At 46.2% G+C, this 12,805-nt stretch overlaps 1 protein-coding gene across 4 annotated transcripts in view; it reads right to left on the bottom strand.

Moving 5' to 3' along the window:
• The window catches only part of CTXN1 (cortexin 1), a 137,864-nt gene that overhangs the window by 22,722 nt on the left and 102,337 nt on the right, over window positions 1–12,805 (bottom strand). For 2 of the 4 annotated variants that reach the window (XM_086947304.1, XM_086947307.1), the window contains exon 1: window positions 6,488–6,615. The exons of the other annotated variants lie outside the window; for them this stretch is intronic. The gene's annotated coding sequence lies outside the window, so the exon portion shown is untranslated. Of the gene's footprint in view, window positions 1–6,487; window positions 6,616–12,805 lie in introns of those variants that run through there. 4 annotated transcript variants of the gene reach the window in all.

The following is a 12,805-nucleotide window of genomic DNA, read 5'->3' on the forward strand; positions in this document are numbered from 1 at the left end:
TCAACATCTACATGGCACCGCTCGACCACGTCGCCCGACTGCACGACTTCAACATCATCTCCTACGCCGACAACACCCAGCTGATCCTCTCCCTCACCATGGACCCCTCACTGCCAAAACCAACCTCCACGAAGGAATGAAAGTTGTCACCGAGTGGATGAAGAACAGCTGTCTGAAGCTGAACTCGGACAAGACAGAAGTCCTCATCCTCTGCTCCACCCCTTCCCGTAAAGAAGAGGATCACCTTCAAGCTCCTCACCCACGCACACAAGGCACTCCACAACTAGGCGTGGGCGGAAAATCCGTTCCGCTCGCGGATTTTGCGGATTTTCGGGAAATCCGCAATCCGCGAGATTTGCGAATTTCCCGCAAAATCCGCAAATCCGCGAGCAGCGGATTTTGCTCGCACTGCTCGCACTGTTAGCGTGAGTTCGCGCCCCGCGAATAAGTGCGAAATTGCAGAAATACGATCTTGGCAAAACTGAAAGTAACTACTTACCAGGTTCAAAAGTTCAGGCACATCATTAGTAGCCATTTCCTGTAGGGCTTCCTGAGGGGCCCCTCCAGAGTTCAGTTGCCAGTTGAAACTATTATGTGACCCTGCTCTGAACCTCAGAATAGTTACACATATGCCACAAAGGTCCTGAATTACAGCTAAGGGAGACAAGCAGGAGCCAGGCTGGAAGTTAAAATCCATTAATCAGCCCCTAATTCATTATTGTCAGTTGGGGCAGGGCAGGTGTTGTAACTAATTTTGCAACAATGAAAGCACTTAGCAAGTGCAAAAGATCACTAATCAGGGCGCACTAAGGAAGCAGGTGCCAGCTAAAAAAATATTCTGTGACACATTAATCAGCCCCAAATTAATTCAGGTCACTTGAGGCAGGGAAGGTGTGCTTTGCTTTGCCGAAAATAATGTACACTGGACAACCAGAGGGTGTAGTGATGAAACAGAGGGTGGCATGGGTGGGCCAGAGGGTGGCATGAGTAGTCAGAGAGTGGCAGTGGTGACAGAGAGTGGCAGTGATGAAGAAGAGTGTCCCAAACAGGCTGGACACGTAGAAACAACAAGTTCGCAAAACTTGCGACCCGACAGGTAAGTTCGCAAATTGCGAAATTGTAAAAACCCTCGCGAACTGGCAGAAACACGGGCGAACACAAAAAAAAAAAAAATCCGCAAATTCGCGGGAATTCGCGGATTTTGCGGATTGCGAATCCGCAAATCCGCAAAATTCGCGGATTGCCAATCCGCAAAATCCGCTCATGCTTATCCACAACACCGGACCGGCATACCTCAACAGACGTCTCACCTTCTACACTCCCAACCGCCAGCCCCGCTCCGCTGTCCTCGCCCTCGCCACCGACCCCAGCATCCAAAGTGCGCCCTACGGCGGCAGATCATTCTCCCACCTCGCCGCCAAGACCTGGAACACCGTCCCCACCTTCCTACTGCAGACCCAGGACCTACTAACCTTCACAAGACTACTCAAGACCTGGCTATTTGAGCAATAGCAGCATCCCCCTCCCCCCCAGCGCCTTGAGACCCTCATGGGTGAGTAGTGCGCTTTACAAATGTTCTGATTGATTGATTGATTGAATGAGTCATGCCTAAAACTCCTATTGTGAAAGTTGTGACTCCCCTGGACCTCTGCTTAGACTGCCTTTGGTTGCCACACCAAGGCCAGAATTTGAGCTTGGATCGCTATGGCTACGCTGCAATGGCAATGCCAGGTTTTCACCGTTCATAGAGTCAGGCTATATACCTGTGTCCGCAGCCTACTGTTTTTCACCTCCTCGTGATGGCCAAGAAATCATTTCCCAAATTGCCTCTCATGCTTAATTGTAATTTGCCTTTTGTGACCTATCCACAGTACCATATGTAACAAACCTTAAGTGTGTTTGTAATCAGCGTAAAGCGGTCTATCACCACCTCTGGACTTGTTTACTCTGTATACCACCTGGGAGGTGTGCACTATGGAATGGGGTGGCTGAAAATCATTTTTCAACAAAGAAAAAATCCCTGTTTAAACAATAGTAAGCAAGAGTGGCTTGACGGACAAATGTTGGACAAGGAGAAGGCTATGAATATAGTTCTCTCCGTACTGTTATACTCATGGCAAACTATGTGAACAGGCAGACAATTGAGCATATATATAAAAGTAGCAGAAGGGGTCAGTGGTAGTTGGTTGAAAAAAGTTAGTGCAGTTTATTACCTCCCAACATGGGTTACAATCTAAAACAGAAATAAAAACATTGCAATTAAAAACCACCAACAGTGGTACAACAGTGAGATTATTTGAATAAAAGGTAAACAAAAACAGTCGACGCGGCGTTTCGGTGCTTTTTAAGTCTTCACACCTTCTTCAGGACTTTTGTTACAGATTGATTCAATGTCTGGCTTGAATGTGCCAAGGAGTTTAAAATTTCCTTCCATCCATAACGGAATTGCTTGGACTATCGGTATTTTCACAGGCTTCGCGGTCAATAGAATGAAGCCTATGTTTTTGCACGGAGGAACCACCGTAAATGTCAGGGTTGGGTCCTGTGTCTCAAAAAGATCTGTTTGTGTAAATAAAGATCAGATGGGCGACACTCTCGTTGTCACAGATTTCACCTTTTTGCTTTGGTGAACAAATCTGGTTCTTAAAATCCGGCCTCCCTGTTCCTCCGTGCTGCAGTCTTCATGGCAATTTGAAGTAGCCGCCTACTGTTTTTCACCTCCTCGTGATGGCCAAGAAATCATTTCCCAAATTAACTCTCATGCTTAATTGTAATTTGCCTTTTGTGACCTATCCACAGTACCATATGTAACAAACCTTAAGTGTGTTTGTAATCAGCGTAAAGCGGTCTATCACCACCTCTGGACTTGTTTACTCTGTATACCACCTGGGAGGTGTGCACTATGGAATGGGGTGGCTGAAAATCATTTTTGCCTGCTCATGCATTTTTAGTTTCACCCAAGAAAAAGAGATTACTCCCACAGTAAACACAGCACGGAAGGCAATATTACATAGTATCTCCATTCAACTTCTGGCACTACTTGACAAATGACTAATGTCACCATGTGAGTACTTTTTCACAGTGCCAAAAAAAGAGCCCTGTGACTCATTATGCCACTTATGTGAATAAGTTCCTAAAGCACTTATGGTTGTATGCCCAGTTGACTGTACCGTAACTACCAGTAACTTTTACCCGTTAATACATCCTCTAATCAGATCTGTGGTTATTCCGTATGTGTGTGTGTTTGTATAGAAACTGTTCATAGAATGAGCAATAATACTAGATAATGCAGACAGCTTCTCGTGCCCCTCGATTAATGAGCAGTTGTTACAAATGCCAAGCCACAGAAGGCAGCCACAGTGCAGGGTGTCATGAGTTCTAACATCATCATGGAAAATGGCTGACCCACCACAAGTGGGGACTAAAGGACAAAAATAATGATGGTTCTTTGAGCCCTCAGACCGCAGGGCCTCAGTGCCACTGGACCTGTTCTTCTAACCAAAGCCATGTGCATCCACCTTACGTTTGCAAAGTCTAAGAATCAGAAGAAAGAGCACCATCTTCGTTGTGCTGGGATTCAACCTCAGGAGATGAGAAGACATCCAGGCCTTGAGCACGCGAAGGGAATCATTAACCAGGCTCGATGGAGGGTTCACCCACTTCACCTAGCAGACCGAGGCGGATCTAGGTGTTGTCGGCATAAATAAAAACTCTTAAACTGAACACATGCTAAAAGTAGATTATGGGTGGTATGAAATAATATCAGGGGGTGGAAAGAGCCCGTAGGCACTCCTCAAGGACGTATCTAGAGGAAAAGATTGAGAGAGTGGAAAAGAGATCGTCTACTCCCAGTTCGAGAGGAATAAACTAATCCAATGGAGGTAAGAGCTCTGCATACCAGTGGCGTCAACGCGTTTGCCGTGGTAGTGGGTGGTTGATGTCAATGGATGATGTGATCTGCTCTAAGATGACTTGTCCTGTGATTTAGGGTTAACCACATCCAATTGATGGTCATCAGTATCCTGGGGTAGGCCACATTTGGTGCCCACCCAGATGCAAAAAAAACATCTGCTAAACAAGAATGTTGGTACTTTTGATGACAACTTTCAGTGCAATAAAAACAGGTGCGTGTAATGAAGCCTTGTCCTCCTTTTGTGCATCCATTGATAAAGGGCGGAACCTATGCCCGAAACGCGTCTGGCAAGTCAGAGGGTCTGGTGTGGGCCACGCTGTCACACTACCACCGGCAGCAGGTGTGTGTTAACCCTCTCTAGTGTGGCTTCCTAACGTGGGCAATCTTTTCTGGATTTTAGGCGGCTAGTCCGGTCGCTGGGAAGCCCCGCCTCTGCTTCTGGCGGATCAACACTGCTCAGCAATCAGAGCGGTGTTTCGAGCAAGAGGGGCCTGAGCTGCAGGTATATATTGGACGTGTGGCGACGTTGTGTTCATACCATCCCACCCACTGGGGTAGACATTTGAACATTGGAAGAATGAGGACACCCACATCGGTTTGGCACCATGCAATGTTCGTGGGCAGGCACTTCAACTACCAGCATGCCTTGCCACAGCCCACATGGGCGGGACTTGTTAACATGCAATAAAAACTGGTGTGTGTAATGAAGCCTTGTCCTCCTTTTGTCAGCCATTAAAGGGCGGAACCTATGCCCGAAACGCGTCTAGCAAGTCAGAGGGTCTGGTGTGGGCCACGCTGTCACACTACCGCCGGCAGCAAGTGTGTGTTAACCCTCTCGAGTGTGGCTTCCTAACGTGGGCAATCTTTTCTGGAGATATATATATATATATATATATATATATATATATATATATATATATATATATATATATATATATATATATATATATATATATATATATATATATTCCAAAAGATAGCAGCCCCTGACTAAAGGACCCACAATTAGCCCACCAGCAGGTTAGTAGCATAAAATCCTTTATTTTGCAGAGAGTTACAGCATAACATCTTTCAATGCACTCAGCGTCTTAATCATAACTAAGCAACATGTGGTATGGTCAGCACCGTTCTCCTTTTAAACCACAAAGTGGAAACACTGAAGATGGACTACCAATGCCTTCAGTCAAGCAGCAAGTTTTTACCGAGGTAGTTTATTATTTCGGGTGCCATGGCCTCTAGTATAGTTGTTCAATGTCTTCAAAACAAAAACTGATTCCAAAGTTGGCTCCCACTTCAGATTACTTTCATCCTTATTAAATATCGGACCACAGTCCCCATAATGCATTGCGACTGTCAAATGCACTCGTGGAATGTACATCTTAGATGTTGCCACTGGTGTTCTCATTCTTACAGGGTATCGCCTATTGCACCTTTCACAAATAAAATTAATAAAATTACTCTGTTTGCCTCGAAGAAATCTATTTCATATAGGGCCAGGTAATAGTATAATCCATGAAACACTATATATATATATATATATATATATATATATATATATATATATATATATATATATATATATAGAGAGAGAGAGAGAGAGAGAGAATGATGTATTTATGCAAGCCTTCATTTTCCGTACGCTCTTAACAATTTATAATATAAAAGATAAAATATTTTAATAAAATCGTAATACTGATTTATGCGACACGAATGGCTAACCTACTAAATTGCATTATATAAATTTTAAAAAAGAACATAAGAGTGAGAGGAAGAGGCGGTTTTTGTATGATATTTAATGCAGCCGTTTCCTAATGCTGCAAATTCCGTCTTGGACTGAATGTAATTGTACCCAGTTTTAGAAATTCTCATGAGTTTATTGATCTAAATATTGTGAAAACATTATAAAATGGCACTGTCTATAGCATCTGTCAGCTCTCAAATCTGGCAGACGCCCGAAGGAAGCTTTAGGGAACTCTAGGTCCATTAAAACCCTGAGTTAAGAGGTGTTACTGCTACAAAACAGAGAACATGTGAGGCACAAATTAAGGGCGTCACAGGCTGCCGGCCCGGGGGACAACGAAAAATACACAGCTCGCACCCGGCTCGACGTGGAGAACGGGGTGAATTTGAAGTGACCGCCAGTGTCTTTCGTTTCCCCAAATCCAAATTGTAGATTTCTGTATCGTACCTACTATAGCGCTTAGTGCCCCTGTCAATGAGTTGGAGCACTTCTGCTTACATTACTAAAGCGCCCACATTAGTGCGTCAAGGCGCTGGCACTTCATTTTTGTCCTGTACGTCGGAGAAATGTGGGTTTTCTGTCGGGGGCAGGAAAGGAGGGTGGGGACCATCCCACCTCACGGGACCAACTGATTAACACGTTGCCCCCGCGAAATAAACTTGAAAAAGATGCGCCACCCATGCATGGCAGAGCAGGGGAGGGGACCCGCACCAGGTGCGAGTATCCTGCAGCCACCGGTTGCTTGTGGGCGTCACGCCCATGCATCCAAGAGACGCCCCATGGATCTGGCGGCATCAGACACCCTCTCCCCCCACAAGCACGCGACGCTTTACCTGTGCTGCGCCCCTCCGCCCCTGGTGCAGCGGTGCCCGGTGTGCCAGCCTCCCCTGCCACAGAAGCAGCAACAGTTGTGTCCCTCCGCCGGGAGGGCGGGAGGAGGCGCCGCCCCGCCGCCGCGATGTCTCAGCGGGTTCCTATGGCAATCCCCACCAAAGGTCAGGCAATGAAAGGCGCGGGGCGGCTTCTCCCGGCACCGGAGCCGGCGGGAGCCTCTGCCAGGACCCGCTCGGCTCCTCGCATCACAATCGAATCACTGAATTCATAATTAATCGCCGTCCGCGCGAGGCTCCTGTCAGCGCCTTCCTTAGACTTTTCTGCCAAACATGGAGATGGGGAGCCCGAGTTCGCCCATCCATCATCCTCGGTTTGTCAATTCGTCGGTTTGTCTGGCTCGAAAAATAAGGGATTGTATGTGTGAGGCTGTGTTTCAGCCAAAAATGTTTGTGTTGTTGCTGCAAACCTGGAGTTTGAAGTAACAGGTACCAAGGGCCGTATTTAGAGCTTGGCAGATGGGATAGGCCGTCAAAAGTGTCAAATAGTTAATCTGCCGTATTAGAACTACAAAAGGGTACCATGCGCTTGTCATTCGTGGACGGGATGCCCATCACCTTTACGAACAAAGTATAACATCCATCAAACTCTAAATAAAACCCTTTCTGGGCATCACAGGTCTTCAAAAGCTTGCCTCAGAACACCCGACGGACCGTCACGCAAGCACTCATCACCAGCAGGCTGGATACGGCAACACTCTCTGCGCCGGAACACCCGACGGACCGTCACGCAAGCACTCATCACCAGCAGGCTGGATACGGCAACATTCTCTACGCCGGAACACCAGACAGACCGTCACGCAAGCACTCATCACCAGCATGCTGGATACGGCAATACTCTCTATGCCGGAACACCAGGCAGACCATAACGCAAGCACTCATCACCAGCAGGCTGGATACGGTAACACTCTCTACGCCGGAACACCAGACAGACCGTCACGCAAGCACTCATCACCAGCATGCTGGATACGGCAATACTCTCTATGCCGGAACACCAGGCAGACCATAACGCAAGCACTCATCACCAGCATGCTGGATTACAGCAACACTCTCTATGCCGGAACACCAGACAGACCGTCACGCAAGCACTCATCACCAGCATGCTGGATATGGCAATACTCTCTATGCCGGAACACCAGACAGACCATAACGCAAGCACTCATCACCAGCATGCTGGATATGGCAATACTCTCTATGCCGGAACACCAGACAGACCATAACGCAAGCACTCATCACCAGCAGGCTGGATACGGCAACACTCTCTATGCCGGAACACCAGACCGACCATAACGCAAGCACTCATCACCAGTAGGCTGGATACGGCAACACTCTCTACGCCGGAACACCTGACGGACCGTCACGTAAGCACTCTTCATCACCAGGCTGGACGACGGCAACACGCTCGCTGCCGGAACACCAGACAGATGTCACACCAGCACTCATCACCAGCAGGCTGGACTATGGCAACACGCTCTACGCTGGAACACCAGACAGATCTTCACACCAGCACTCATCACCAGCAGGCTGGACTACAGCAACACGCTCTACGCCGGAACACCTGACAGACCGTTAACCAAGCACTCATAACCAGCAGGCTGGACTACGGCAACACGCTCTATGCCAGAACACCAGACAGACTGTCACGCAAGCAATTATCACCAGCAGGCTGGACCATGGCAACACTCTCTATGCCGGAACACCAGACAGTCCGTCACACAAGCACTCATCACCAGCAGGCTGGACTACAGCAACACTATCTATGCCTGAACACCAGACAGACTGTCACCTAAGCACTCATCACCAGCAGGCTGGACTACGGCAACATGCTCTACGACGGAACACCAGACAGATCGTCACGCAAGCGATCATCACCAGCAGGCTTGACTACCGCAACACGCTCTATGCCGGGACACCAGACAGACCGTCACGCAAGCACTCATCACCAGCAGGCTGGACTATGGCAACATGCTCTATGCCGGAACTCCAGATGGTTTGTTACGCAAGCGCTCATCACCAGCAGGCTGGACTACGGCAACACTCTCTATGCCGGAACCCCAGACAGACCGTCACACAAGCACTCTTCACCAGCAGGCTGGCCTACGGCAACACTCTCTATGCCGGAACCCCAGACAGACCGTCACACAAGCACTCTTCACCAGCAGGCTGGCCTACGGCAACACTCTCTATGCCGGAACCCCAGACAGACCGTCACACAAGCACTCTTCACCAGCAGGCTGGACTACGGAAACACACTTTACAGCTGAATCTCCACACAACTCTTACAGACTCCAGACAATCCAGAATGCAGCTGGAAGACTCATACTCCACCTCCCATGCCACACGCACATCACACTGCACCTCAGGAAGCTTCACTGGCTCCCTATTCACAAGCGCTGCCAATTCAACCTTCTCACACACACGTACAAAGCCCTACACAACACAGGACCAGAATACCTGAATAGCCGCATACATTTTCACCAACCCACCAGACACCTACGCTCTGCCTCACTCTCACTCACACACATGCCCCGCATCCACAAAAATGTGAACCGTAGGTCACTTACTCCTACATCGCAGCCATGACATGGAACGACCCCCTACAACACATCGGAGACACCTCTTCACTTGTTGAGTTCCGCAAGAAGCTGAAGACCAGCTGAAGACCTGGCTCTTCATAAAAGCACCTTCGGGACCTCACACCTACACACCTGTCCAGCACCTGGATACCCTTTCAGTTGATTAGTGTGCTATACAAATCAACATAACATTACATAAGATAGCATAAGATAGCATAACAGCTCGCAGAGTGAAATTCAGAACAGTGTCGAGGCTTAGCATTATCAACCCTCCAATAAACATGTCCAATCAATGGTATGTACTTTTCTCCCTATAATTACCTCGAGATGCTAAATTATTGATAAATTATTTAACCTGTTTAGCGCGGCGTAAAATCCGCCGCGCTGCTGGCGTTGTATTGCGCGGGCGGGGCCGCTACGGCCAACGGACGTGCGCAGCACTACCGAGGAAGTGCTCGCGACGGCCGTTGGCTGACGGCAGCAGCTAATGGGTTAAGATTGTTAGAAATATTAGATCAAAATAATATCCTTTAGGATGCACGCGGATAGGGACTCATTTAGAGTTTGTTGGACGGGATACACTGTGAAAACATGGTGGACAGGCTACCAGCCACGGACATCTGCTACGTTTTGTGACAGAGCATCCCGAATACCAGCCTCTAAATAAGCCCTAAGGCCTTCATTTCAAGGTCAGAGTAATTCCCGATTTGGCATGTAACAGGAGGCATTGAGGGAATCAGGAATTTAAAGGTTTGAAGCAAAACTGTCCCCCTCTTCTCCTCCCACAGATACTTCGCCTGATAAATTCCCAGTTTATTCAAGAGTAACTTTGGATGGTCCAGAAATTCTCCATTCCATAACTTCTGGGACCTGTGAAATGGGTATATCAAGGTGCAGGAGTATCAATGCAGGACTCCCTGATATCATTGGCCTTAACAGTTAAGGAAAATGGAAGCAGAAAGAGTAATAGTTTCAGTAAAAAAGGGGTAAAATCAAAAAAGTACAGTGGGTCACTTCCCATAATTTAAAAACAAGAAGGGCAACTCGAAGATTTACCTTGGAATTCTCAATTTTGAAAACCCTGAGTTTCTGAAAAATCAAAACAAAAATATATAGAATCCCGCGAAGTGATTACTGAGCATGAAATAAACCCTTGGAACTATTTCATGACAGTCCAGGGCTTTTTATCTAGGGACACTTTGTACTCTAGGTTTTGTAGTGAGGTTTTAACATCAACAATGTAGATGGACTGTGCAAATCTCAGCAGACAAAGCACTGTTGCCTAAAAACTCAGGGCAGACCATGGTTCACAGGTCATCTACCTTCACACAGAAGTGATATTTCACATCGCTGCTGCATGGTTCAATACCACAGGGTGAATGATGCGGCGAGCGCAGTGACCGGGTTGTATTCTGAATGCTGTCATCAAAGGGGTTCATGCTCTGCATGACACCGCTATTGGCTCCAATGTTCACGTCAAGAGGTCTAATGGGGGTGGGATAACTGCAGGTTGCTGCTAGGAGCTTCACACCAAGGGATGGACAGCATTGGCGGGGCCCAGCTGCCAGGATTTGTAGTGAGTGTAACTGGAGGATGGGTGGGTGAGCGTGCTCGCGATGTGTCAGCATATTCTAAGAGAACGAAGCAGTGGAGTGCGCAGACGTCTGGTATGTTTCTGCTGTTCTGTGCATGGAAGAGTCAGCCTGAGATGGTCCTCCTTCAATAGCCCAGGGGATACCCAGGAGGTTGATGCATGAGCAGGAGCAAAGGGCAAGCCACTGCTGTGTTTGCCCCTGAATAGTCTTGTGTCTCAGCTGCTGCAAAGGATGGACTAGTCCTGGTTTCCTTAGCAACCCAGTTGATTTGGATCCAGTAGATGCCTACGTGGATGATCATGTTGGCTAGTCGTATAGGGCCAACAGTCCAGTTGAAGTGTACCGACTTTGGGTAGTCCTTTGCCAAGTCCAATTGGCTGCTGCACTATAATGATAGACGGAGTCAGATGAGGCCCTGCAACGACTTTCGTTTACGAATACTGGGCAGTCCAATCACGTTTCCCCAGAGAACTGAAAGAGTACTGCAGTTCCATATCATTTGAAACATAGACTTAGCATTGCATCTTTCAATGCTAATGGTGTTAACTTCAGTAAACAAGGGGTGTGATCCAGTCTGACCAAGATGCATAACCAGGAACAGGGAATCCTCTGGGAGCCCCAGGGTCCCAGGTAGTGTACGGATAGCGCAACTGTATCCCCGGAGTATGTGTTGAAGCTGTTAGGAGTAAGAAGGATGTGTTAAACTGTATTTGTATATGCGGTGTGGCCAGAGTCAGGCTCAGGGGGTCTTTTCCAACAAAAACTGAGTCTTCCATACTTCTCATGAAGGGGTTTGGCCCATAATCATGCGTCTATTCGTTTTCGAGGGAGGTGGGAAATATGACTGATAAAACAGCAGGATAGAACACTTTAGTTAGATACTGATGGTTAAAACAACATGCAGTTTAACTTGTATGTGTAAAGCTCACACTTACTGTAGACATGTTGTTTCTGAATAATTGATGTTGATGGTTACACAACTCAAAAGTGCCTGTTTCTCAACCGTGGAAAGACTTAGTGGATGTACCAGGGTACCAATTTTTGATCATGGAGTTAGCACAGATTCCTTTCCTCAGTGCCTCAGAACTAATTTAGATACCCCACACATGGGGTAAACTGCACCACACACCCACATGCATATTCAGCCTGCATCACAGAATGTGTCACTCTCAGCCTATCTTCAGGGGGCGTGAACTTTGCGACGGCTATTGACCCTTACTTATCACAGGAGAACCAATGGATAATAAGGCTTTCCACCAAGAGCATTAATTTTATGGAAGATTTGTTTTTTTTAAAAAACCTTTTGGTTAATTAAAATTATTTAAATATTTTAAACACCATATATTATTATTTATTTATTATTATTATTATTATTATTATTATTATTATTATTATTATTTTTATTATTATTATTATTATTATTATGATTATGATTATGATTATGATTATGATTATTATGATTATTATCACTCATTTCCTCTGGACCTTCCCATTTATGGAGTGTCTACAGATGTTTTTTAACTTTTGATACCTTTACATTTTCTACTATACTAAATAATAATTACCTGTTATCAACACCAAGGTAGTTATAACTTCTCACTGATTTATTTCCACCTTCTTATTCAGGCAGTAATTGAGAACAATGTCATTAGTAAGTAATGATCATCAGCTGACAGGTAGTGAGGACTCCCAACGGCCCCTAAACATTACTGAGCATCAGTGATGAAAAGAAATGGGACATGGAGACTAGACCACTTTGAAAAGATTAACATAGTTTAAAATACATTAGAAATAAATATAATAGCTTTACTGTCATTCTCAACTTTATTATTTACCAACCTTTTTTACACAATATTTATTATCTATGAAAATATTGATATATGTTTCATTTTTGTATGATTGTTTTTATGCCCATTTTACATACGAAGAGCAATGTAAAGGTTAAAAGAATACATTTAAAACTATCTGTCACCCAGGACTCTAGGACATTAAGAATCTGTTGAATGGTACAGCTTTTTAACATGTCTCTTTTAGACTTGTTTTAGTTAGAGAGTGGTGGCATCGCGACCACTGGAAAATATAGAAAGTAG

Source organism: Lissotriton vulgaris, chromosome 12, assembly GCF_964263255.1.
Source record: "Lissotriton vulgaris chromosome 12, aLisVul1.2, whole genome shotgun sequence".
Classification (NCBI taxonomy): Eukaryota; Metazoa; Chordata; class Amphibia; order Caudata; family Salamandridae; genus Lissotriton; species Lissotriton vulgaris.